Consider the following 15,336-nt stretch of genomic DNA (forward strand, 5'->3'; position numbering starts at 1 on the left):
ATTAAGCTTTATTAATGAACACCTTATTGACCGATCACGAGATAACTCGTGTCTGCACTTACATTAATTTAACTAATTTTAAACACCTTGCTGACCAAAGTAGCTGGCCACACAATCGAGTTCTGGCTCAAAATAGCTGGTCAGCAAAGTGTTAACTCACTGACATGGGAGCCAGTAAGAGGGTGAAGCTAGTTCAGAAAGTGCTTTGAGGCCCTGGGTATTTATAAGTATATACAAGGACAGTGGGGAAAAAAAGAGTCCTAGATTTAAGACTGGTTAACGAATGTCAGGGCAACCAAGCCACAATCTGCAATGATCTTTTTTAACTGACAGATTTGTCTGTTTTGGATAAGACCCACAGGTTAACATTCTGATCCCATAATCAATAATAGTGAGTCACACAGAGGTACACATCCCCTAGATCACTCAATAATCCTTGAGGAGACTTGTTGAACAATGTCAAAGTATGACATTGAAATGACAAGCCAACCTTAACCCTAACCCCTCTCTTGGCCTTATTTTCAATTACGTGAAACTCCGATTAGTTTCAATGGAAATCATTCTGTATATATGCATGTTTACAAGTGCTCAGCAAAGCAGGCCTGAAATTCCACTAACTTTCTGAAATTTTCATTAAAAGCATTGCCTTTCACCTTCCTGAAGTATCTTCTTTTGAAGTTCCCCCAAATATAGTATAAGAGATTAATTTTAAAGGAAGTTAATGAAAGTAGCTGGATTCCTTTCACTCGCAAATAAGCCCTTTTTCCGGCTGCACTGGTGCCCATATTTCATTCAAAGCTGCAAAAAAAGTAGTGGGGAACTGAGCTGAGTATGTGCTCCAGACGTGTCAGGATGAAGCAGGAATGTTTTGCTGGGTTGAATTAAAATTTTTGTCTCATTTGTCAGATGAATTGAAGTTCTGTGATGCTTCCCACTTTAGTATAATCATGCATGAGACTGTAAAATAGAAACACTTTTGTGATATAGTGTTCATTTCTACTTGGGGAGATTCTAGTTTAAACAAGAAAAAAGGAATTAAGGAGTTAGGAAGGGAGAAGTTCATTCTCAAATATTATTTTACCTTTAATGAGATTTGTCATCTTAAAATAAGATGAAATAAGACAATCTTTGGTTATTTTAAAAGAGAACTGGTTTTTCATACGTGTATTAATGTGATGTCTCTATATTCTGCCATCTTTTGGAGAGGACCACTCTTTTTCCACTATGTGCACTCCTTTGGCGTTTGAGGTAAGAACATTTATTATTCCATTTTCACTAATCTAAGTATTTATAAGCCAGTTTTTCTGTATTTGAAAAAGTTACGGCTCTTGGGAAACCAAGGAAAATTTCACAACTATCATTCAGAGAATAACACCAAGATTTGTTGCATTTTGACTGGTGCAGCCACTGTGGAAAACAGTATGGAGTTTCCTCAAAAAATTAAAAATGGAACTGCCGTTTGACCCAGCGATCCCATTTCTGGGAATATAGCCTAAGAATCCCAAACACCAATCGGAAAGAACTTACGCACCCCTATGTTCACAGCAGCACTGTTTACAATAGCTAAGATCTGGAAGCAGCCCAAGGGCCCATCAGTAGATGAGTGGATAAAAGACTGTGGCAAATTTACACCATGGAATACTATGTGGGTCTAACAAAAACGACCTCTTACCCTTTCTAACAGCATGGATGGACCTGGACAGTATCCTGCTAAGCGAAATAAGCCAGTCAGAGAAAGACAAGTATCACATGATCTCACTCATATGTGGAATCTAATGAACAAAAAAACTGATGAACGACAGGTCCAGAAGCATGGATGCATGGAACAGACTGACAGATCTCAGAGAGAAGGGGGTTACAGGGAGGGGCAAGAAGAGATTAACCAAGGAACATATATGCATATATGCATAGCCTGAGTACACAGACAATAGTGTGCTGAAGGCCTGGGGGGGGGGGGGCTGGGTGGATAGGGGGGGCGAGCAAATATCCAAATGGCCCTTGGCAGAAAAAAGGTTCCCCACCAGGTACATGAACCACATCTTTGGAGAAGGAGATGGGCATTTCTAACTACCACCTAACTACTAGATAAGTCCTAACACTAGGGATTAATTAACTATCCACTGATATTCTTTACCTGTCTCCCAGGGTCACTATGGGAATTGAGCAAGGTAATGTCACCAGTGCCACTGCAGAGTAGTAAGGACAGAATCACCATAATTATGATGATTATTTTACAACTCAGACCTTGGAGTACAAAACCACTCTTTTCAAGTCATTATATGTGCACAAGACATTCACTTCCACTTGCCCTGCTCAACAGAAGAGAGAAATGGCTGCGTTGCCAGCTCTGGGCAATGGTTCTGGAGCCAGTACTTCTGGGTTTACTTTAGAGGGGAAATAACTCCATTAGAAATGACATTTCTTGGCTAGCTGGTCCTCAGCTGACAAAAGTGCCCCTTAGAGCACTTGTGATCTCTGCAGCTGCCTGGAGTGGCCACTTCGGTCTCCAGGAACCCTGGGGTGGGACACCAAACCTGCCAAAAGTGAGGTAAGCCTGTGAGGGTCCAACATTCGTTATTTTTGTGATGTTGGGTTTTTTCCCCCTGGAGTTTTCTCTGATCACCTGTTTTAAATTGTGGCGTCCCCAGCACCTGCTCTTTCTTTCCCCGGGTTAATTTTCCTCCGTGGCAGGTAACATCAACCATGCCACGTATTCGCCTTGTTTGTCTGGCTCATTGCCTCTCTCTCCCCCGTTACAGTGTGAATCCCATGACCACAAGGTGCGATTTGGTTGGTTCACTGCTATAGCCCCATTGCCTGCAGTAGTGATTGGCACATAGTAGCTACTCAAATAATTTGGAATGAATAATCCCAATCCACCTCTACAATAAAAGATGTTTTCCTGGGCAAGGAAAGGGCCAATGGGCCCCAAGTCCTGGAATGGATTGAGTTTGTGGGGCCACCCATGGGGCGATGTCCACAAGATGAAGGAAGCTATTAAGAGGGTGAGTGGAAAGAGAGAAAGGGGGAAGGATGGGAAGAAGCAGAGGCCATACATCTTCGGCATTTAGCTGGGGCACTGTCTATAAAATAGGATCATTGTGGGGCTGAAGAAGGAACAGAAGAGGGAGGAAGGTGAGGCCAGGTGAGCCTCTGTTCCCTCTCCATTTCACCCCCATATGCAGCCCCTCAGGAATTCCTGTCAGTTCTGTATTCAAAATATAGTCATGCGCTGCAGAACTATGTTTACGATGTCGGTCCCAATGATTATAACAGAGCTGAAAAATTCCTATTGCCTAGTCATGTCATAGCTGCCTTCACGTCATTGCGCAAAGGTTGCAGAGATCACCCGGGATGTGGTTGAACTGGCAAACAGCTTCAACCTGAGTGTGGTGAGCATGACACGGAGGAGCTCCTGGAGGCAGTTCCCGAGGCTTTGACTAATGAGCTCTTGGAACTGGAACAGGGACACGGAGGGGAAGAGTAGGCCAGAGGAATGAAACTACAGGAGCAAGGCCCCAGTGAAGTCCAGTGAAGGGCTTAGCAGAAGGTTTTACAGACCTCAGCAAGCTTCTTAAGAAGTTGGAAAACGCCCTGGCCAGTGTGGCTCCGTTGGTTGGGCGTCATCCTGTGCACTAAAAGGTTGCTGGTTCGGTTCCCAGTCAGGACACATGCCCAAGCTGAGGACTCAGTCCCCGGCAGGGGCGGGCAGGAGACAGCTGATCAATGTTTCTCTCTCAAAAAAAAAAAAATCAATTTAAAAAACGTTTGAAAACATGAACGCCCAACACTGAAAGGTTTTCATTAATAGAGAGGAATGTTCATGGTACATTATCTGCTTACAAGCAAATCTATGATTTTTTTTAAAAAAGGGAACAAAGCAATCAAACCACCATGGACATATTTCTGAAGAGAGCGATACCTCCTCAAGAAGAGACTCAGGCAGGTCCTTCAGGGGTATTCCAGAAGAATCCATTGTTACCGTAGGAGATGACCCCTCCATCATGTTAATGCCCCTGAAGACTTTCCAATGGGACAAGATACGGAGGCAGAAGCCAGTGATACTGATGATCCTGACCCTGTGTAGGCCTAGGTTCACGTTGTGTTTCTGTCTTAGTTTTTAATAAAAAAGTTTAAGAAGTAAAAAAATAATAAAATTGTTTAAAAATGGGAAAAGCTTATAAAATGATGCCATAAACACATTTGTACAATGTGTTTGTGTTTTAAGCTAAGTGTTATCACAAGTCAAAAACCAAAAAGTTTATAAGGTAAATAAGTTACAGTGAGCAAAATTTATTATTGAAGAAAAACAACTGTTTAGATTAGTGTAGCGTAAGTGTACAGTGTTTATAAAGTCTACAGTAATGTACAGTAAGGTCCTAGACTAGACCTTCTCACTCACCACTCACTCGCCCACCCAGAGCAACTTCCAACCCTACAAGCTCCATGCGTGGTAAGTGCTGTTATACAGGTGCACCAATTTTTATCGCTTACACCATATTTTTACTGTACCTTTTCTTTGTTTAGATACACGTATACTTACCATTGTGTTCTAATTGCCTAGAGTAGCCTAGGTGTGTGGTGTGTAGTGTCAACATAAAAACGTCCAAACTTGTAAGAATTTTTTATGAGTTTATTTGAGCCAATCTGATGACAATTGCCAGGAATCAAAATCTCAAAGGATTGAGAAAATGCTCTGGAAAATGGCACTTTTACCACTTAATTTATACATCAGAATCAAACAGGAAGACTAAGGGGGGGTTACATGAAATCCATTGGTGATAGATTAGGGAGGTGGGAGAAAGCAAAGCAGGGAAATCTCTGGGATTGGATAAAAAGTTAAAGGAATAGACATACTTCTTTTACATTTGTGGGTATATGATGTTAAGAGTCAACAACATCATAATAACAACAATGAGGGGGTTTGTGGTCTCTGCTCTGGTACAGTAGTTGTGCTTTGAGGTGTACAGAAAAAAGGAAATCACTTTGATATTTCAAAGGTATGTTATCAGGTGTGTTACTATAGATGTAAAAAAAGAAAACGGGCTCAGTTAAGGTAAAGATTGACCTTTGTTAGGGGGGAAAAAGCCAAGGACTGCTTTTAGTGAGAAAGTTTTAATTTCAGATCATCCTATTGTGGTCGGCAGTTAGATATACGTGAGCACCCGGGAAAACTAGGCAAACAAGGACCTAGTCCCCAGGATAACCTTTCCTCCCCCAGCATATCCCTGGTCATGTGGTTTAGACCCCCCTGATCTTCCCTCCCTAGAGAGAACAGCTAGGCCTCAGTTGTATTTTAGCTCCAGGCCCAGAAAAGCAGCAAACCCATTGGGTGATGCCAGGACCAGCTGCACTGACTAATGACTCCCTGCCCTGGCCCTGACCAATCAGCCGAGACTAAGACCCTGAAAGAGCCCACCTGGAAATCTGATGAATATTCTGCAGAAACCCTCCCCTGAGGCCTCCCCTAAGGTTCCAGCTTGTGAGAGAGAAATAACCCTCAAGACAAAGGACCCAGGGTGCTCTCTCCTTGGGCAGCATGCCCTATGCCTTTGCCTCCCCCCTCTACATCCCCCACAGGCACATAGCTCCTAACACCAAGGGTCCCCATGAAACTTGCAGCCAGGGGAGCAGTGGGCGTCAGCAGCTCATCCTGGGCTAACCCTCTGAACCTGTTTCCGATGCTCCCTTTTCTCTGACTTTCCAGCGAGCTAAAGCAGCCCAGCCTGGGCACTCACTCCTGTTGCTTCCTCTATGCTAAGCCTTTCCTTGTTTCACTGTCCTGAGTGTGCTTTCGCTGCGGCCAATAAATTCTTGCTTACCTTGCTGCACTTTGTCTCTTGACTCAGTTTTTCCCTCAAAAAGGCAAGAGCCAAGGCCTCTGCTTCAGGTCTCTGTAAGGCTGCGGCTCAGGCCTCCCCTGAGCTTGTCGGGTAGTATGTGGCCCTTTTTCGTCCACAGTGGTAAGCTACATCACCTAGGTTTGTGTAAGTGCACTCTGTGATATTTGCGTAGACTCCTGCACCCGACCCCCACCCCTCCAGAAAGCCAGCCCCGCCAGGGCCAGGAGCTCTTTCTGTTCCAGCATATCCCAAGCATTGACTCAGTGTCAGGAGCTTAGCAGGTGCTCAATTATTTATTGAATGGGTGACTTGGAACAGAACCGTGGGAGCAGTGGGTTATTTTCCTGCCGGCTGAACTGATTATAAGTGACAATAAATCTTGGTGTTTTCGAAGGCAGGATTCACAAGAACTGACACCAATAAGTTTCTTCTGCTGCTGATCTAAAGCAGAACAAGAACAAAATGAAGGTCTTTCTCCGTTTCTTTTTTTCTGCTTTTTTCCAGAACAGGTGTCTTAGCTCTTTTTGCAAAACCAGCTACTCCGGTCACTCTACCTCTGTTAGCAGTTTCTCCCCCAAAAGCGCTCTCCCCAGCGGGGAAGAGGGAGGATGGGCAGGAGGCGCGGCGGGGACCGCCCGGCTCGGTCCCGGCGGGGAGCCCGCCCAGCGCCCAGCCTCCAGCCCGTCCCTGTCGCCGGCCTCCGCGGGATAAAGGTCCCCAGCGCGGAGCAAACCACATCCGCCGCCCCGCTGCTCGCGCTCCCCGAGCCGGGCGGGGCTGGGGGGCCCCCTTCGCCGCGACCCCGAGCAAAGCCCCCGGTGGCGGGACAAAGGGCCGCAGGCCTCCGCCGGGTGTGCGGCTGGGCGGCGGGCCCGCCCCGGGAAGGGGCGCGTGTGCGCCGCTGCACGATGCGCGGAGAGCAGGGGGACGGGGACCGAGCTCCGAGGACAGAGCCGCGCCCCCGCCCCGGGAGCGCAGAGGAGACGGGCGGCTGCGGCGGCGGCGGCGGCGCGGGCCGGGAGCCCGTCGGCCCAAGCGGGCTGCGGGTTAGATAAACTTTCTGGGCCCGGCTCTCCCGCGTCGCAGCCGGCGTTCCCGGTCCCAGGGTAAGTGCGGCGGCTGCGCGTCCGGAGGGGCGGGGAGCGCGGGCCTGGGGGGGGGGGTGGCGGGACCCCGGGGCGCGCAGGCGCCGGCCTCGCCCCGTCGGTCACCCCCTCGAGGTGCAGGGGGCGACGGTGGCTGCTCGCGCCGGAGCCAGGGGAGGGCCCGAGGCTGACACAAAGCCCTTCCCTCTCTCCCTCCCCTCCCCTCCCCCTTCCTTCCCCTCCCCCTCCTCTTCCTCCTCCTCCTCCTCCTCCGCCTGCGCCTCCCCGGTGGGGAAACTCAGCCCCGCGCTAGTCCGCGGGGCTCCGGTCGCCCTCGCTTCCGGGACCTGCGGGGAGGGCCCACGCGAGGTAAGGGGCGCAGCAGCGAGACCCCACCCCCTGTGCGCGCACCCAGCGCCGCGGGAGACTGCGGGCCGCAGGCGGGGTCTGTGCGGGTTTCCAGGCGCGGGGAGCTGCTTTCACACTCCGCTCGCGTCCGGGGAGACCTCGGAGGTCCTGGGGGCCGAGGCCGGAGGGGGCGCGAGGGAGTGGGGACGCCACGGCCCGGGCAGGGCGACGTGACGGCGCTGCGAGGCGGCCGCCGCTCCTGGCACGGCCGCGGGGTATCCTCGGCTGACCTCTGCGGGGCGGCGTGCGGGGCAGCTAGGGGCTGGCGGCGCGGCGGCTCCGGGAGCGGGCGTGTGCGTGCCGAGGGCGCGGGGACCGGGAGGTAGCGATCTCCGCGGAGCGCTACCTGCGGGGACGCTGCGCGGTGCCGAGCGCGCGCGGGCGGGATCGGGGGTCGCGCAGCTCGTGCGCCCGGCGCGGAGCCGGGACTTTCTCCCCGGGGAAGCGGCCGCGGCTGGAGGGGGTCGGGGAGCCCCGGCTGGGGGCGAAGGGCTGCGGCGGAGGTTGATTGATGGCGGCGCAGCCCAGGATTCCTGCGGGAAAGGGGACAGGGAAGGGCCACTTTCCCACTTGGAGGTCTCCACCCTTGGCCTCTATTCCCAGCGGCTCAGCGTCCACCCAGCCATCACAGGGCGCCCCTGGACGGCCAGGAGACCGCAGGGTTTGCAGAATCCAACTTTAGAGTCTGTAATGTGCTGCCAAGAAATACAGGGCAATGCCGGCCCCCTGGGCCCAGAGAGGCCCCGCGCTTAAAGCTCTCAAATCCTCAGGGCTTTCCGAGTTCAGCAGAGGAGGCCAGCACTGACCTTGCTTGCACTGGAGCCGCACTTTCCTGCAGGCCTAAGGGTTTCAGGAACGCTGGGGTTTCTTAGGAACATGCTGTTATTAACCAGGAAACCTCAGCATTCCTCAACCACCAGGACTGTGTAAATATTGCAGCAAAAATAAACACTTGGTGGTTCTCAGTAATCAAGATAAATAGTATTTTAATGCAATATTTTTTAAAAAAATCAAAGTTAATGTAAAAAAATCCGCGATGAACAAAATACCAGCATTTGAAATAAAGATGGGTTGTTAGGACTCTGCATCCTGTGCAATGGGAACAGTTGTTTCTAGGCACCCTCAGTGTGCCTGGTCCCCCCTTGGGGGTTTATGAGGGTTGACAGTGACATGTAATGGATTAGGCGATGGCAGCTTTATACACAGTCATGTTTTTGGACTGTAGAGCTTTTATTTACTTTTTACCCAGTCCAAATATGGGGGGGGATATTTTGATAAGTGTACGTAGAGGCACACATTTTCTTTTGCCTCAGGTTCCAATATGTCTCTGGAACACTGGTGAATTCCCAGTGCTCTGGACCTCCATAGGGGGTACCAGGAGCCAGGGGCTGGGAGGGGCCTGGAACAGCGAGAGGCCCTTGCAGTTGGGACTGGAGAAGGCAGCTGGTGGGTGACAGTAGCTCTGAGGTTTGGGGACTCTGCTCTCAGCATTCGGAGGCTGGGGACCTGAAAGGAACCCAGCCTGCTACCAGGACCTCCTTGTCTAGTGACATTCTCCTGAAGACAGATTATCTGAGCAGAAAAAACCTAAAATAGCTCATACTTGACCCCCATGCAGGGGTTGATGGCAGGAGCTTGACTCCCTCTAGGACTGTGGTATGTGGTTGTTTAGAGGCAACTTCCCAGCAGCCCTCTTATCCCCACCCAAGATCCCCCAGTCCTTCTCCAAATTCAGGGGTCACTACTGTCCTCAAAAGAGGAGTTCTACTCTCTAGAAACAGCCTCCTTACCGAGCTAAATCTCTGCCTCTGCTTAGAAGAGACAGATAACTCATTTCTCCTCTGTGCAAGGGCATGCAGCCTGGGAGGTCAACCTTAATTGGTCCCATTCTTCACATACTCCCCACATTATATCATTCTGGCACTATGTCCCACTCCCCTTATACATCCAACTCGCCTAATGATCCTTCAAGATTCCTAAGATTTCAGCTGGGAAGCTTTCCCTGACCTCCCTCCTCCTTTTCCTGGCAGGGTACCCACTTTAGCATCCCAGAATTGCTTGTGTGTGTATCACTTATGAGCCATATGCAGTGAACCCCACTTCCCCACTGTCTGAACTTCCTAAGGTCGAAAGCCAGGGCATAACTCTTACTGATTAGCACTCAAGGGATGGGTATTGAAAGAATGAACAAAAATATCTCTTTATAAATGCCTTTAAAAAAAAAATCCTCACTCAAGGATATGTTTTTCATTGATTCTAGAGAGAAAGGAAGGGAGATGGAGAGAGGGAGAAACATCAGTGTGAAAGAGTAACATTGATTGATTGCCTCCAGTCCGAACCCCAACCAGGGATCGAACCTGCAACTTGGGTATGTGCCCTGACCTGGAATTGAACCCGTGACCCTTCGGTGCACGGGACGATGCTCCAACCAACTGAACAACACCGGCCAAGGCTAGGAATGCATTTTGAGGAGTTATATAGCAAGAAGTAGGTCATTAGTAGAGAATCATATTTTTATGGCACTTTATAAAATGCTTTTAGAGATGATACCTCAGTTGTTTCTCACAACAGTATTATTAATTCCGTTTGGTAGGTGAGAAAACAGAGGCCTGGAGAGGTCAGTCGAAGTACCAAAGCTAAAACCAGGGCTCAGATGCAGTAATCATTTCACTGGATCTGAGCACAGCTGACTTGCTAGAGGCAGCTGTGCTCAGTGTATGTCTAGAGGAGAATTTACCCAGTTGTGTTTTAGGAGGTAACTTTGCTAAAAAATTACTAAAGAAGTACAGTAGTAAAATGCATATATTAGAGTAATGCTAATGTTAAACAGGCATTCCACTACAGGGCTTCCAGTGCCTTTATCATTATAATATGCATTGGGACTTTCTAGGATGATGCCATAATATGGAACATTTGCCAGCTTCATTTGGCCACAGAACACACTTTCTTGTGAAGCATCTGCTGGATCCAGTGTTCCAAGGGCTCCACTTTGGGAACTGTTTAGTTCAGTCCAATGGTTTTTAGTTTACCTTCTGACATCTCGGCAGTCTCTGAAAAATGCTGGCACTCAGGACAGTAAAAATGTATATTCTGGATGTTAAACCTAATCCCCTCTTGTAATCTAGAGTAAATTGTTGGTCTGCCAGTTTCTGTGACCCTGGTTAAGGTGAGTCAGATCTGAGGGAGCTCAGGAGTCTGATAAAAAATGCAAACAGGCCCTAGAGAGCTCTGTCTTCATGCTGCCCAGAAGCCTGCAGACCTCACTCAGCCTTCCCTGAAAATGCTTCAAGTGCAGCTGTGTGCGTGGAGTGCCAATTTAGGGGTGCTGATTCTGATGGTACATTTTGGTTGATTACCTCCATTGAATGGGAAAGTAATACACCCTGAGTTTTCAGTTGTCTCACTTCCTCTCTCCTGGGGAGATGACAATGTGGATGGTGTTAGTGTGTACTCATGAAAAGGTAGCAACACTCACTGGGTGCCCCTGACCTGGAAAAAAGGGCTACTGATGGTAGCCCCCAGTTCACGTGCACCCGTTGTTTAAAATTGTGTTTTTTAAAAAGACTTTTCTTACAACCTACTAGAGTAATATCAGGCACTTTTCACAGATCTGTAACGCTGGCTCTTCAGACTGTTGCATTTAAGAGAGGAGATGAACTGGGGAAGCTGGAGTTCCTATTTAAGGGGTTCAGAGAAGAGTTGTGGTCTAGCAGAGGAGTGGAGCCTTGGGAAGTGATACCCTGATCAGAGAAACATAGCTGGGTGAATTTACTGCCCACCTGCAGATACTTCTAGATCTCCAGCACTGAGCAAATTTATCTCATAGGTTTGTCTCATAGGTTTTTCCAAAGCATGAACACTAAGTAGCCCCTGCTATCTGTATTGAATAGAGTAGTATCACAGAAGTCAAGGAAAGGAATGTTTTGAGAAAAATGGACACCTATCAGATAGATGTGTGTGTGTGGCAGGGTGGGGGTTTAGCACTTTGTGTGTGTGTGAGATGTGCACGCTCATGCACCCGGACCGGCACTCACTCCTGCATGTATGGCCATGGAAGAAAGTGGAAAGGAAATACCGGTTGTGATTTTTAACCTGTTGAGTTTAAAAGTCCTGTGTGTTACCCAGATAGAAATTTTCAGTAAGTTTTCAACACAGGAAGTCGTTGAGGCGCTGGAGACGCTGAAGCTGTCTCCAGTTGATGAACTTACCCAGAGTGATACCACAGGAGGAGCAGAAAGGTCAGAGCAGAACTTGCTTTGGATATGGATTCAGCTTCCTAAGGCCACATGGCCATGGAGAGAGCCCAGGCCGCACAGGGCGAGTGGACGTCACAGGACAGGAGAACAAACAAAAGTGAGCAAGAGGAGAGGGAACTCTTCGTCTGGGCGATTTTAACATTCCAAGATTTTGTGTGCTTTTGATGGGGTCCACCCCCCAGCCAATCCATGGTTCCCAGGCCAGACCGACAGGCAAGCACCTTCCCTACCTCACCCTGACTTCACTGGCCACGCACCCATCTCCCCCTTTGTTCCATCTCTTTCCCCAGTGATGTGCAGGAAATGGAGCGGGGGTTCCCTGGGGAGTATGAAGCTCTAGCTTCCTGGTGAAGCTGCCCAGATGACCGTGGTTATCATGTCTGGCCTCCCCTTTGCTCTCTTTCTATTATTAATATTAACCAGCTAATTATGACGGCAACAGGCTCCCCTCTCCCCTCTCCCCAGCTCTGTAAATCATGCAGTATTTGGCTGGTCCCACTCAACTTTCAGAGTTCTAGATTGGTGTTTGGGGGGGGTGGGGTTCGGTCCTGAAGGCAGAGGATGCCCTGGGGACTGTGAAGCTGTAACTCCTCGCGAAACAAGCAAGTTCAGTGTCTGATTCAGCTCCCCAGTTTATTAGGCTTCTTAATGTCTGGTTCTCTTTGAGCTCTCTCTCTATTAATCACTAGCCAACTACCTTTGCTAACAGGACCATACTGCTGACCCATCGGCAGGGTGCCTGGGGAAGAAAACACTAACCAGACTGGTTCTGCAGAGTCATGGTGGCTTCTGGTTTCTGCGCTGGTGCTGGTCGCAGTGTGAGATCCTGGCAGACTCCCAGGGACCCCAGGGTTCCTTTGTGATCCGACTGTCAGGTTCCCCTGTATAACTGACTCCTGGCCTGAGGGCCCTCCAGTCTAGCAGGGCCCTAATATTTTGCCTAATATTTTAAGCTAATGTTTAAGTAGCAGGGGATACTTACAAACAGGTGAGAACAGGACAGTGTAGTCACTACTTGACTGGGGAGACACACTTGTCAAGTTTGAACTTGAAAACACCTAATTAAAGTCCTTTATTATTTTCCTTTGCACTTGTTTTTCCCCTTGGCAATTTAGAGATCTGAAAGACAACAAAGACAGAGGCTTGTGTCTTTTTTAAAAAGGTGTCATTTAAAATAAGCACAGGGAAGGGGGTGCAGCAGAGGCTGATGAAGGTGCTCCGTTTGGGGTGGTTTCCTCAAAGCTTCTTATTTGTTCTGTAGAATAGTCTGATGAATGAAGTGGCAGCCAGACCAGCAGTTCCCTGTCCCTCTCCCCGTGGTGGTGGGAGCCTTCTGCTGGCCATCTGGCCTCCCCCTTGCTCCCCCATTCTACCTGTGTTCTGGGATTCCTGTCTTAACACATACCTAACACATATTTGGTATTACAATATTCCTCTGGGAAAATTCCTCTCATACCCCAATTTTGCCTAACATTTTAAGCTAATGTTTTTGCCTAAACAGTGTACAGGGTGACCTTAGGCATGCAGGTGATCTAAACAATACAAGTAACCCCCTGCATTTATGGCCATCCCCTGGCATAACTCTGTCTTCACCGGTACCTACTGGAGGTGGAGTCGTTTCAAAGAGTGGGGGCTAGGGAAGGGCAGAGTGACCTCTTTCTATTCAAGGGTACGTGGTCGCATAGAGAAGAGGTGCTTTACCCTGTCCCGGTGTCAGAAAAGGATTCCGGCAGAATCTGTCAGAAGGAGGGATTAGGTGGTGACAGCCAGCAACAAGTGGATCTCAGGCAAGAGTGTCAAGTGCAAAGAATCATGAGTCATGTGGGACGTTTGGGAAAAGAATGCGTTGTTCATCGTGACTCCACTCAGGACACGAGCTTCCCCTCTTGGGTCCTGCAAAGTGTGGAGCAGGAAGAGGACATGATTCAGGCCCTTTGAGAGCTTTCAGCCCAAGGAGGGAGGCAAGAGCTCCACACTTGGGACAAACGGAGGGCAATTTAGAGCAGTGTCGTGTCCTAGAGAATTTGTGGAGAGCTGGGGAGAGTGGAAGGGAAACTTGTCATCACTGACCTGGGCGGCACAGTCCTGTTGTAGAAATGCTCAGGTGCTGTAGAAGATTGTGGGTTTCTTGTTGTTGTTTTTTAAATTTAAGTGGAATCTTGGCCTCCTTTGTCTATACGAGGAGATAAGGGGAGTTCTTCACCGGAAAGTTCTGGAGACAGTGCAGGACCCACCAGAGTGGGCGGATCAGAGGCCAGGTTCCTAGAGTACTTACAGCTCTGTGTTGGCCAGGCTTGGCTGAGCGCTGCCCCACGCACCCCAGCCCCCTCTGAAGCAGGTCCCAGGAGCCCGAAGGTCCTGCCGCAGAGACAGGTGCTGGTGGGGGAGTGAAAACGGGAAGGGGAGCCGAGGGCACGCAGGAGAGCGCTGGCAGCACCGGCCACGGTCTCGGACGCTTGTTCTCAGTGGCACAGGATCCAGCGGCCGCACAGTTAGGAAGAATCCGTACGTCTTTCTGCGACTTCCTCTTGTGAGGGTGTGAGGAGCTGGAGTTTCTTACCAGCCCTCGGCCACAGGTGGTGGTGTGTATGGCTTTCTGGCCCATCTTCGATGCTTCTGGACCATGTTTATTTCCCACAATTCTGCTGCAGATTTTTATGTCCTTAGATTTTATGGGAAATATTCACTATAACCGCAAGATGCCTATAAATATGTAAATATCTTTCTTGGGAATAGGGAGCGCCTTGTTTCCATTACTGGCTGTGGGTTCCTGAAAGAGTAACTGAGGAGGAGTCGGGTGGGGGACATTGAGAATGGTGGGTCTCGGAGACCAGAGAACAGTAAGATCTGAAGGAGAATTTCTTCATCATGTCAGGAAATGGTAACACACACCCTCACCGTCCAGGCAGTCACCTTTGTATTTATTACATGTACATATAAAAACAAAAGGAATAAATTTACCCCTGGCTGGTTTGGGTCAGCGGTTAGAGCGTCGGCTTGTGGACTGATGAAGGGTTGAGGTTCGATTCCAGGTCAAGGGCACACTACCTTGACTGCAGGTTCGATCTCCGGCCCCCGTCGGGGCTCATGCAGGAGGCAGCCAATAGATGTTTCTCTCCCCCCCACCCCTGCTTCCACTCTCTAAAAGCCAATGGAAAAAATATCCTCAGGTGAGGATTTAAAAATAAGTAAATAAATAGGAATAAGTTTAGCATCTACCCTATAATATCTCCAGAGTATCTCTGTGTGGGAATAGGAAGGTGTATTAGTTTCCTAGGGCTGTCATAACAAAGTACCACAAACCTAGTAGCGTAAGACAATAGAAATTTATTGTCTCATATTTCTGGAGACCCGAAGCCCACAATCACGGGCCCTGCTCCCCTTGAAGGTGCTAAGGCAGGAGCTGCCCCATGCCTGTCTCCTAGCCTCTGGCCACATCAGGTAGTCCTTGGCCTGTGACACTTCCCTCCAGTCCCTGCCTGCATCCTCACATGAGGGGATCCCTGCATTTCATCATATCACCCTTCCTTCCTTCCATGCCTGTCTGTCTAAATGTCCCCCTTTTTTAAGGATACCTGTCATATTGGATTAGGGCCCATCTAATGACTTTATCTGAACTTGACTAAATCTACATAAAATAAGGGCATCTTTGTGGTCCTGAGGACTAGGACTCCAACACATCTTTTTTGGGGGACATAATTCAACCTATCACAGGGTATGAAGTATCATTAGAGATGATCACAT

General features: G+C 49.0%; 1 long non-coding RNA gene across 1 annotated transcript in view; it reads left to right on the forward strand.

Annotated features, from left to right (window-relative positions):
- Positions 1-7,171: 7,171 nt before the first annotated feature.
- LOC148092732 (uncharacterized) overlaps positions 7,172-15,336 on the forward strand; it is a 38,605-nt gene continuing 30,440 nt past the window's right edge. Inside the window, exon 1 of the long non-coding RNA XR_015714766.1 lies at positions 7,172-7,297. This is a non-coding gene — a long non-coding RNA (uncharacterized LOC148092732). The remainder of the gene's footprint in view (positions 7,298-15,336) is intronic.

This window comes from Miniopterus natalensis, chromosome 7 (assembly GCF_054644295.1).
Source record: "Miniopterus natalensis isolate mMinNat1 chromosome 7, mMinNat1.hap1, whole genome shotgun sequence".
NCBI classification, from domain to species: domain Eukaryota; kingdom Metazoa; phylum Chordata; class Mammalia; order Chiroptera; family Miniopteridae; genus Miniopterus; species Miniopterus natalensis.